General features: G+C 26.6%; 1 protein-coding gene across 4 annotated transcripts in view; it reads left to right on the top strand.

Moving 5' to 3' along the window:
* LOC111676778 (putative uncharacterized protein DDB_G0286901) overlaps positions 1-13,593 on the top strand; it is a 99,519-nt gene that overhangs the window by 11,460 nt on the left and 74,466 nt on the right. The gene's annotated exons all lie outside the window — the stretch shown is intronic.

Raw genomic sequence — 13,593 nt, forward strand, 5'->3', positions numbered from 1 at the left:
TTTTAGTGTGTTTTCTTGCTATTGCATGTTTATTAATTCAATTCTAGTCTAAATAGTCGTTAACTGCACAGTGGGTGTTGCGGTTGTGTATACAATTCCATAACAGTCCAACATGTTGTCCGACTGACTGATGATTAGACAAACAAACATACATACATAGATGGATGAACTGTCTAATTCTCTGGGTTACTTAGTTGGATATTTAAAAATACAAAAATGCCACTATTTCCTTTACTCTCTCTCTCTCCCCACACCTCTTCTTGCACTTGTGCAAGTTTATATTTCACTTTTTTTGCAGTTAATGCTGATGTTGCTGATGATGTTAAAATAAATTGTCTATTTGACGTTTAATGTTTGTTGTTGTGTTGCTGTTGGTGGTAAAGCTAAACAACAACATGTGTTTACAGTGAATGTTGCTCTTGTTTAACATTTAATGTAAAAATTTAAGTGACCGTTATTTTTTTCCTACTAGTATTTCGCTAAATTTGCTTTTTTGTAATTTCAAATTTGCCTAAAGAAATTTATTTTTATTTAGTTTAAACTGTCACTTTAAAGTCACGTTTTTTTTTTTTTGTAAAAAAACATATGTTTATTTCGGTTTAATTGGAGCATATACTTTTTATAAGTGTGTATGTATGCTGGCTGTTGATGATCTTCATTTAAAAGGATTTAGGATGATTTTTTGTTTTTCTTCAATTGTGATTGATGTCGGTTTTGGTTTCAGTTTAATTTAACTTTTTTTTTAAATAACAAGCATATATTTTTTTGGTGTATGTTATTTTTTATTTTGTAATTTAAAGTTGTTTTTTTTTAATTGTTAATGCATAAAAATAAACTAAAATGTTATAGTCACGATAGTTTTGTTTAAACTATATATTGTGTTTTTTGAAATAAGAAATAAAAAAACTTTTACTTTTAATTGCTATATGGTTCAATAAAATTGGTAAATGAATTTCGTTTTATCTTTATAACTGTCAATTGGATAATTGCAAACAATGCTTTAAATTATTGTAGGAAATGATTGCATTTTTAGTATTTTTTGGACACATTCTATTAAACATAAGGCAACTTTATTTGATTTTTAGTACAAAAGTTTTTTGTTCTAATAAATTATTTAAACTTATGGTTGGCAACGTCATAGTTGGCAATTTCAGTCTTAAAAATGTGATTTTTGTATGGAATTTATAACGCATAGGTCTCATGTAGAGTTTAAATAAATTTCGAATCTTTATCGTTATAGATCAAGAAGACAATGAAAAATCGCTTATGGTAAACTTAAAGATCCCTGAAATGCTAATTGATAATGAAGTAAATATGACTTATAATCGATTATGTCCAATATTTTTACAAATATCAAGCGATCTTAGAATCTCAACAAATATGTAAAGAGTAATGAGGTGGTATAAATAATTTCAAGTACTTTAGCAAATATCCGCTTCAGAACAAATAACTTTAAAAGGGTCAACAGATTTTTCTCTAAAACCTCTTGTAACTTCTCTAAAGTATATTTAGTTTTATGGTTTTAAAAATTTTATCAACCTAAATATTTGTTGCTCTAGAAAAAACAAACTTCATTAAATTAAACTTGAACAAGGTTATGTTAATACAAAATCTAATGCAAATAAACTACTTTTCCATTGTGGAGACTTAAAAATTTAAGTTTGTTTTTTTTTTTAGGTAGTAACGACTACTACCAGTATAACAGTTCTAAATTTTCAAAGTCCACACATAAAATTTCAACACATTTCTGTTGTTGTTTTGTATTCAAATTATTTGTTGTCAACAGACAAAATAAATAAAGCATAAAAAATGTGTGAAATTATTACATTTTTTAACAATTCAATTAAATTTATTTATTTTTTTTCATGTAAACCATCAAGAGTAACACAGGGCTACATTGATTTTTGATATAAACAAATTTCAAAAGTTCTAGATTTTGAAAATTTTTTTTGGTTTTAAAAAATTTATAAAAAATTTACAATTATTAAAAATGAAGTTTTTTTTCGAGATCATAATGCTGTGTTTATTTTGGATAAATTATATTTAATATTATTCAAGTCAGTGCACAAATACTAATGTTATGCACAATTTAATTAAGTTGATATTGGTTTCAAATAAATTTTAAATTATTTAATTTTCGAGAATAATTCAGAAACTATGTTAGTGAAGTTGTACAAATCGTTCTTGTTTTGAGCTCAAATATGTAAAATTTATTCTTAAACTTGAATTTTTGTTAGTGTAGTGTAAAAAATGGCGAGAATAATTCAGGAACTATGTTAGACCTGGTTCACACTGGGAAAATTTTGAATTTGTGTGTGAGAGAAAGAGATGGTTGATATTTCTTTCTCTTTCTCTCACACACAAAATTCAAAAGTTTTCTAAAATAAGTTTCCCAGTGTGAACCAGGTCTTAGTGAAATTAAAAACTCTGGAATTTGATTTTAAATATGTAAAATTGATTCTAAAAGTTTAATTTTTTTGTGGTGCCGTGTAAAAGTTACAACAAATATATGTACATATTTATGTAAAAAATAATCATGATCGATCTCATGCGAATGTATGAGTACGTTTTAAACTTGTATACATACATAATAGTTTAAGTTCATACTATTATTAATGTTTTGTGAGTGAGTGCATTATTTTCATGTGGAGTATGTTTGGCAACCTTCAAGTACATTGAGAGCAATACGTGTACAATTCATTTGAGAGTCAAAGCAATTGACACTTTATTTCAAATAGTTGTTGTTGTAGCTATTTAATAGCTTTTTTTAACAACACTGTAAACAAAAACAATTCTATACACAGACATATTGAGTATATAAACAGCATCGATTCTAGCAGCTAGAGTTTTTAAATTGTAGCACGTTTATTAGTTTAAATGAGGTGCAATCAAAAATTTACAAAGTAAAGACAACAACAGCAAATAATAACAATAACAAATACTATATATTACATATCTAAAGTCTAATAGTTAAACTTAGTTATAAAGTACTATTACTACTATGTATAGTGCTACCATTATTATTATTTATTACTTCTACTCATATAAACTGCTCTGTTTGTAATGTAAAGAGATCGAGCAGTGTGTCAACGGCCCAGACACTGTCTCGCCACAATGGGGTTTTCATTTTTTATTTTCGTTTCACTTCTGTTTCGTCTATATATATGAATGCACATTTGTGTTATTTGTAAAACTATATTAGATACATACATACATATGTAGTTAAGTATGTATGTATGTAAAAGCAGCTGACGAAATAAACTGTGACGTTATAAGTTTTTTTTGCGATAATGACTAAATTATGAAAATTGTAGTATACTTACTTACTAAGTTGTGTTTTTTTTATTTCTTCCATATTTTGTTTAAGTAGCCAACACTTATAATAAATGTAGGTTGTAGATTGTCTGTATGTTTGTCATTGTCACATAATAGTGTGTAGTATGAGAGTAGCAGCATGAATGTATGAATGAATGAATTTTATAATGAATGTAAATAAATTAAATCATTATTATCATTATAATAATCATCATTGTTATCATTATCATCACCCATCGTTAATTTAAACGCATACGCACATTTCTCTACAAAATATTTCAATGATCATGGACATGTACATTTTCATACAGTACAACAACAACTTGTTATACTCTGTCAGCTCCATCTGTTCAATTGGGTTCACTTCCTACTTTGGCACATACAAGATGTACAAAAAAATGGTCACAATAATATTCAAATAAATACATACTACTTAGATTTAAATTTTCTTGTTTTTCTTTTTTATTATTATTATTAAAACCCTCATTGAGTATTAGAGATTGATAGAAAAGATTAGGTACTTTTTACGGTACCTATAACTTGAATTATATATTTTCACTTTTAAAATGTTGAAAACTTTGCCTTACTCAAAGAAAGTTTAGTTTGTATAAAAGGTTTTCTATGAAATTTTAAAGCTTTCCTTTTGAAACAAATTACGTAACAACTGAAGCACATAACCAGTAAAATATTTTAAAATTTTGGTAATGAGTATTTTAGAGAATGTAGTTATTTCATATAAGTATTACTTAGTAATGAGTTGTCGTTATCAATAACATAAATTATTATTTTGAATAAAATTTGTAGCCAATTGTCTATTGCGTATGTCTAATAGGGAATTAGTTAGTGTTTCTAAACCTAGTCGATTTTGGAAGCTTTTTCTAAAAATTTGGATATTTAGAAACCATTCTATATAGAATGATAAAATAACCTTTTAATTGGGCATTTAGTAAGAGAATATAAAAAATATCTGTAAGATCATTTTTAAATCGGTGTAAGCAGATTCAAAACCAGTTATTTTTTTGGTCATCGTCGAACAAAAATAAGTAGTTACTCACCCAAAAGTTCTTCATTTTAGATCTTTTTAATCGATGGGAACAAATTAATCTTCCAATGTAAGTAGAATTAGAATTTTCGAGAATAAGATTGATATAAGTATGATCAGGACTGAAATAATACCAAAATGTGCTTATTTCATGTATTGTCATCTTAGTTTAAGTCCGATTCTTACTTGATTTCTGAATTGTCATTACATTTACAGTACATAATTAAGTACATAATTTCGAATTCAAAATCTTTTTATATTTCAAAATCTGTTTACAATTAGTACTTTTTTAACCTACAGCTTCTCATCACTGATTAGAAAATATTACGCATTTTTTTCTATCTGAGTTGTGAGTTGTTACATGATAATATTTTTTTACAATCTTGTAGATTGTCTACACAACGGAAGTCATCTTGTTTAGTATTAAACTATTAGATGTTGTTATTTTTTTTAGCAAAAAAAAAAACTATATGTTCTTATCTATAAATTTGCATCAGATTTAATGATAAAAGAAGACATACTTCAACTAGTTTCTTACAGTAACTGAAGGCTGTTAACTTTAGTTATTCTTTTTAGATAAAAAAACTAAAGGGTGTTTAGTTAAAGAAAAGTAATAAACTGTCCCCTGGAAATAGTCTTAAGTATAGAATAGATTTGAACCAATTATTTGATCTGGATAATACCTGTGACTGATATTACTGAAAATTTATTTGTTTTGAGGTTTACAAACCCTTGATTTTGTTTATATAATTAATTCAAATATAAAGAGGCGTTATATCTCGATTTATATTCTCGATTTAAGCTTAATAATTTTTTAATTAATTTCTATGATTAATTTAAACAAAAAATTTGTTTATCTTTTCTCTGAAATACCCTTTTTTTAACTGACCACACACTTTTTATATTATTACTGATTTCTACGAATGTTGTAATGTTGAACAACAACATTTTATGTTGTTAATATTTGTTAACAAAAAACCGAAAAACAATTGCCTGTGGGGAGGTGTTGCTACAACAATCTACACTTATGTTTCTTTTTTTTTTTTGGTTTCCTTGTCATGAGCTGTTGCTGCTGTCTGTGGTAACCAACCATTAAATAATGTATTGTTCACCATTCTTAAACACGTATCATCAATTTGTAGCCTACGCAAAATACAAATAAAAAAACGACCAAATTATATTCAATAAACGCTACTAAATACAACAATCGCAGCAATATCTGGAGTCAAGCTTGCTCAAAAATACTACATAATAATCTAAAAAATTGTCATATGAAATAAATACTTGACTTGTGTTGTGCTACCTAAGTTGCCAACTTTGATGCTGGCTGCTGTTGTAAACAGCAGTTACCATATATTTTTTCTCCTTCAAGTAAAGCTGACTGAGTGCGAATTAACACTTTGTTTAAACTCCAAGTTGGTGGCTTTTTGCCGGTTAATTTTTGTACAAGTTTTTTTCGTTATTATTTCTATGTTGTGTTGCAGTGTTGAAAGTGTTATTATTCATTGGAAATAAAAAAATAGATTTTGATGAATTTTGAACTAGTTTCGGTTTTATGTAAGTGATTAATACTTGACTTTATTTTTGGCGGTTTTTTCTTGATTTTTTTTTGCCTTTAGCCGGATGTTGTTTGCCATATTAAATGTTGTATTTTATTTTCTTTTCTGGCAGTTTGAGAGGATTTTGTAATTGTATATACATATTTTACGTATTAATGTCCTCACTTAATAATTTTTAATGGAAACCATAAAAAGAAAATTAAAACAGAGCTTGTTAACATATGTTTCTTGTTAACAAATCAATCAAAAATCCATTACTAATATTTTGACATCAAATAAATTTTGTAATTTTTTTTTCGTGTTAAAAAACTAATTTAAAACTTAGCAATTGTTATTTGTTTGGGCTATAAAAATATCACACCATCGTTTACCTTAAGACTGTCTAAAGGCTAGTCCAAAATCAATGAACTTTAATATGCTCTTTAGCTTACTTAGGAATTATAAATCGGATACCGCTCTCGCTTACAAATTAGAAACTAAAGTGACGACTTTACTCTCGACTTTGCACAAAGTATATTCTAACCATATGGTTAGAGGTTAGTGTCGAATTGCTGGATAAGGTTTTTATTTACTAAAGGCTCTGTTATTGTCGACATTCCATTACGGACAAATACGAATCAGCAAAGTACCGTTAAAACTAATTGAGCCCTAACAAAATCGAAAATTGCAGTTTGAGAGAGTAAATTTGACACAAAAGAAAAAATATGCAAAGACCTGGTTCATACTAGGAAACTTTTTTGTGAAACTTTTGATTTTTCTGTGAGAGAGAAAGAGAAAGAAATATCAACCATCACTTTCTCTCACACACAAAATCAAAAGTTTCTCAACAAAAGTTTCCTAGTGTGAACCAGGTCAAAGTAAATCAGCTGCTTGTTAAGATGTTGCCATACTTTTGATATTTTTGTTCTGATTTTTAAATATGGATTGTTTTATCATAACAACTATACACAAAAATACAAATCTGTTCAGTTTCGCTTGTTAAGATGTTGCCATACTTTTGATATTTTTGTTCTGATTTTTAAATATGGATTGTTTTTATCATAACAACTACACACAAGAATACAAATCTGTTCCCTTTCGTAAAACTTAGATCAACTCGGTTTAAAAACAAACTCTAAAACTGTGTCTTTTTAAGAAATTAAAGTAAAAAAAAGTTTCACTTTTAACTGCATAAAACAGGCTTAAGGAAAGAACTTTCAATTAAAACAATTGAAAAACAAATCAGCAAAAAAAATAAAATCAATGATTGTGGCATTTATTGACAATAATTACCAATTCATCTACATTTACAACTTGTTTTTATAAGTTTTCCAAGGGGCTCCATTTGAAAACAAAAACAAGCTCCTCAGCATGTGTGTGGTTTTTACTTCCCCATGTGCTGACGTTGGAGTCTGTTGATGACGATGTTGATGACGATGTTTGCCAGAACTTTCAATCACTGTCATTAGCCTTTTAACAGATTCTAGGTCACTAGTTAGTTGTAAGTTGGTTTAAGAACAATGTTATTTTAAAGTAGAAATAAAAATAAGGTTTCATTGGACTGGTTTCAATTTAAGTTTTTTGTTTAAGTTGAAAATTTTACAAACCTACTTCCATAAAATTATATAAACGACTCAACGTTTTACAGTTTTTTTTTTTAATTTTATTTTTAAATTTCAAATAAAAAAAATCAAGGCAATAATTTAATCAAAATGAATATAAATCTATTTAAGTATTATTTATTCAATTAAGCACACAAAACATTTATTTTAAACAATTTTCACTGTAGGCGTTACAATTTTCCATGACATTTAAATTATGTGATTTTTTTGTGTGTTTTTTTTTAAATAAAAGCCAAATATATAATAAAAAATATATTCGGTGTAGAATGAATTTAAAAGAAAACTTTGACTTTCATTTGTTAAAAATTCAAACAGTTTAAAAATATATAATTCAAATATTTAACAAAAACCACTTGTAAAAATAATTGAATAAAAATAATTTAACAAAACACACTCTACACCAGTATACAAAACTGTGTTTATTCACATTTATCCATCCATCCAAACTAAAATACACACTCTTTTCTTAACGCACTATACCGGCTCACTCACCTCAAGCATACACTCTAAAATTTATGCATGTATGTAGTTTAGTGTGATCATGTCACATGTCAACAATGTGTCAAAATAAATGCAACCGTTTAAAAGAGTGAATATAAATACAAAATTGCTGAAAAAAATAATAATACAAATAATTTGCATGTTATGGCAAAAAAATTAAATTGCTTAAAAAAAAAATACACACACAACAATGTAGTAGTAAATGTTATTATACTAACAACAACAATAATAAATAATCTCTTAAAACTCATGCTAAATGCAATAAATGTAAAAAAATAAAATGAATGCCACAATTTCTTTTTAGTCTATAAAATACATAACATTTTGTTCATCTTCATCATCCATGAGGCAGCAACTGCCATTCAAAGCGAAATTCCCAAACGAACCGAAAAAAACAGCTGACAAAAATGCTTGTGTGGGTGGGTGGCAAGCAAAAGAAGAAGAAGAAGACATTTTATTCTACACGTTTACCGTGTGATGCTTACTTTTGCCATAAAAAATATTTATGATGTTGTAAAAACTGATGATAATGAAAATTAAAATGGAAATTTATTGTGTTAAATTTATTAAAAAAGTTTGTGTTTAGTATGATTTTTATTAAGAAAATACGAAAGTATTGGAAGAAATAGAAAGGAATCTATGCCAAGTGGTGAAAAATCATTTTGTAAATCCACAACTAGTAGTTTACAAATAAATCTTACAAAATTTCTTTTAAAGTATTTTTCACATAAATATTCTATAGAAATATAAAAATGGGATTTTTATTTAAAAATTTAATAAAATGTAAATTGCCCTGTAGAATCCCAAGAAAAGTTAAGAAGTGCTTAATTTTTTTTTTTTGTTTAAATTTGTAACATAAATTTTATTAAAAGCAACAGGAAATAGTTTAAATGTCAATATTTTGAATACATACATAATTAGAAAGTTTATAGCTTTAGATGTAAAACAAAATAGTTTATAATAAACAACAAGAAAACAAAAAAATAATTTGATAAATATTAATAATACAAATAGAAATACCCAGCAAAAAGTTTCATTACAATGTAAAAAGTTGAAATGCTAAAATATATTTACACAATAGCATTATTTTAACATGATAATGCAAGTACTTACCACAAACGCTTACAAGTATGGCTCTACGAAGAAAATAACTAAGGAATTAGAAAGTATTTATTAAACTACTTACATGTAATCAGGACGATATGTAGTAGTCATTGAAAAGTTGTTAAAACTAAAAGTCATTATCGGGCATTTGTATATGGTATTAGTATTTGTATATAAGTTGTCATTCAGATTACGACTAAAACCTTGAATCCAATGTCCCTTTAATATGAAAATCGATATTAAAACCAATTTATTTTACTAGATTTTATGAAGAGCGGTCTATAATTGGTTGTTGTTGTTGTTATAACAGCTCGACTGTGGCCGATAGTTCCTTCAGTTGATACAGCTGTCGCTTTGTTGTCAATCTTTGGCCGAGTATGACTCGGAGCGAAGATCCAATTGTCGTGGAAACGTCTATAATTAGTCCAATTCCCTGATTTGAGTGCCCCTCAGAAAAATTATTAAACCCTCTAAAATAACTGCAATGACAATAAATTTTATCATAAACAGGTGGTTAGGCGTACATGGAAATCACTGTCATTTTCGGATGCAGTAATTCTATGTCAAATTGCTGGAAAATGAAGAATTGTATTATTTTTTCTTATTCTCTATAAACCAGGGTTTGCTGGTAAACAATATGTGTAGAGTTGCCAGATCTTCTATATAAAAGATTTGTTTTCGAAAACATTCTTCAATATTTAAATAAAAGAATCATTTGATTTAAATTATACATTTAGAAAAAATCTGTTAATAGAATCCTAATGCGATTTTTTTAATTTATACATTCTAATGTAACCTATTTTAAGCGAAATGTATAAACTTCTAACACTTTTTCCAACACATATTTTTGCCTAAGAATTCATTAATCATCAATATTAGAAAATTTATTTTTGGACTACACCAGAAAACAAACTCAAAATATCGAACCAATCATTATTTGTTTTTTTCCTATATATTTTATTGTTGCATGTCTATCAATTGTCGTTCTAAGTATTAGAAGGAATGTTTAGTAGGGAATAAAAAAGCTTTATAATGTCTTTCAAAATTTTGTTTTTCAAAAACTTTTTTTAATGTCTACAAAATACACGTAATACAACTAAAAAAAATCAACAAAATTCATTGATCTTTAAGTAAATTGAAAACTTAATATACATACGTACTTAAACGAACAACAACTCGTGCATAGAATGTAGAAATATCTAATACCTTTCGAAATATGTATGTATGTATATTGAAACATATAGCAGAAAAAACAGTGGCACTAAAAGTGAAAATATTTTTGTAAATAGTAATCCATCATTAACAATTTTTTGCTTTTTAAGTTTTATTTTTTTTTTCAAAGAAATTCTTATCAGTTTCAAGTGTTGAAATAAAAGAAAATCTAAATAAATGAAAATGAACTTGCTAAATGAACAATTGTTGGGTGTTTGATATTTTCAAAGTTATTTTTGTTATTTTTTTTTTTTTTTTTTTTTTTTGTTTTGAATTCATCATAGTCTGGCATGTTGTGATGAAAAATCATTAATCTTTTTTCGTTAAAGAGAATTTGAAAATTTTAATATAGTGTTATGGCCAAAAACTGTAGGCTAAAAGAAATTTTAATTTTCAAATTGATTTCTAATGAGTTTAAAATAACAGAATTCAAATTAATGAAATCAAAGCTATTTAAAGATCGAATAGATCGGCACGTTGTGAAATAATTATTTTCACCTCACTTTTATTCAGGGTCAAAGTTTATGTTTATGTTTAAAGTGTTAAAATATGATTTAATTTATTTCTTTTATATCTCTATCTATCGAACTCTAAAGTGTAAGTGATATTTTCTCCAGATCTATAAGATTTTCTCACATTTAATAATTAATTAAATGTAATTAACTAAAAAAGAACATTAACCTTTCAAAATTTACTTAATCAAGGAATTTGTTAAAAATATAAACAAATAAAAAAAGCAACAGCTAAACAGTTCACAATAGATATGAAACACTTAAGAATGATATAAACACATGAAATTGTTTTTAAATATTTCAATCAAATCAGCTGTGTTTTATTATATTATTTATTTTGGTAGACAATCATCACTGCCTTCATAAAGTTGAAAATTATAGACATCTTTAAAAAAAACTTTTATTTTATTTGTTTATTAACGCAAATATTTGAAAATGATTTAAATTGTTCTTCACCTAATAATGTATATATTGCTAAGTAAAAAAATTGTATTTCTCTCTTCTTTTCGTGTGAATTTAACCTTCAAAGAGATTTATGATCTTGAAAATATCAACACAATTTAAATTACAAAGTTTATATAGGGGGCCAATTTTCCCCATCAGATCTTAAGTGTTTCTTTTCTTGTTTCTTCTCAGTTCATTATGATTAACAAAACATACGTCGTAACCTTATTATAATAAAGAATTTCAAATTTATTGCGCAAAGTGTTTGTATTTTTTTTTTCTGAAAATCTCTTAATAAGATAAATATGCAAAAATTTAAAGAGATTTTCTTAAAGATTTAATAAAATCTAATAGGAATTTGCTATTTGAAAAACTATTATTGTTTTCCCTACATAAAGCACCCAAAGCTTTTTATATTTTCATGGAGAGAAAAAATTGTCTAAAAAACGTAGGTATGTTTGTATGTACACATGCTAATTGAATGGACACGTAAAAATACATGTTTAAGTTAAATAAAAAAATAATAGCAACAAAAAAATTAAACACAAATGTTTAGCTTGAATGATACAATCTCTAATATGTTCACAAAATTGTTATAGTTTTTGCTTTAGTTTTACTTTAAAGCTGAGCAGTAAGCTTAAAAAAGGTATCAACAATAATTTAGTTCATTGTAAAGCACATGACTTTAATTTCGACAAAAAAATATAAAAAAATAACACTTTATGGTTTGAAAAAAAGTAATATATTGAATTATTGATAGTAAGCTATAAATCAGTGTGAAATCCATAATAGTTTACAAATAAATATTTATGTAAAACTATAAACACGTTTAAATATTAAAGGCTAATATTTGAGTTTAATAGACTAGATCATTGACAATGCGATTTTTATTTAAGATCTCTAGTAAATATCTCTAATTTGAGTTAAGAGCCAAATTCCCCAGGTGAAAAATAATTGGCCACGTATTCATTACAATTTCAGAAAAAAAGGATGTATTTATAAATAAATGATTTTTATTTGAACTCTCTTCCTTTCATATGAACGTTAACCAGCGGTATGTAAAGAGCTCCCAAAAGAGCTTTCTAACCCTTTTGATTTCCAACGTTTATATGCTCAATTAAGACAAGAAAAATCAAGGAGCATACTTTTATTCTTTAATTGACCTCTTGTTTCGTCGTACTATATAGTGTTTTGTCAGGGATAGACTAGAATCAAAGATAATTAATATTGAAATTTCATAGCACTACTAAAAGGGTAAGCAAATACGTTAGTACACCTACCCTATATGTAGCTTGATTTCTTCTTCTTTTAATCAGCTACACAATTTCCAACACAAAACTATAGTCACGTGCGGACTAGCTCAATGACAATGTTGTTTATATAAAAGATCTCTTGAAAATAATAATATTATTTTGCATTCGCATGAAAATTTATTAGAAAAATTAATTCAGTCAGAGAACAAACTTTTTATTCCTAGCCTGGCTAATCATATCGTATTTTCTCAGTTATCGCTCTATACGAGAAGTTAAAGATGGGTTCCGTTCAGTCGAGTTCAAAATAAGTTCAAACGTATTGTACGGTTTCGAACATTCTCGTATTATATTTCTTACTATTCTCTCCCTTTTATGTATTTATACAACTTATCCGACCACAAATAAAATATGGGCCAATAGCATACAGGAAAAGGCGAAGTCACTTACAGAGACAATTGTATTAATTCCCTGAAGTTCCATCGCAATGTGGAATCGCTGGTCTATAGATATGACAATGAAATCGTTGCCTCTAAATTACAATTTTTTTTTTTTTTTTGATAATTTATAAGCATCACTCGTCTTTCGAAAAAACATTGATTTGTGATCGATTGGCCATTGATCGAATAACGCTTTACGGAGAAACTCGTTCTTTAGCCGTAACCTGTGTAGGTGATATAAAATCCCTGCAAAAATATTTAATGTCACCTGCAATAGAAATAAATTTAAATCCGATGTTGACAATAACTACTCAGTCTATCCTTACTTACATAATCTATTTTCCTAGTTCTAACATAAAAAATAAATAATAACATAAAAATTTAAGAATTTTAGCCGAAGTTTTGTTTTTAGATCCTCGTGTTATTGGAACACAATAAAATAAATAAATAAAAATTTTATTTTGTTTTTAATAACATTTAATATTAATAATGGTGTCATATTAAATTCTGTTTAAGAAATAACAATTAAAATTAATAATTTTTGAAAAAAAAATAATTTAAAACACTAACTGGTAAACATAGCTCAAACCTCAAGTTCCCTAAAGGCCTATAT

Source organism: Lucilia cuprina, chromosome 4 (genome assembly GCF_022045245.1).
Source record: "Lucilia cuprina isolate Lc7/37 chromosome 4, ASM2204524v1, whole genome shotgun sequence".
NCBI lineage: Eukaryota > Metazoa > Arthropoda > Insecta > Diptera > Calliphoridae > Lucilia > Lucilia cuprina.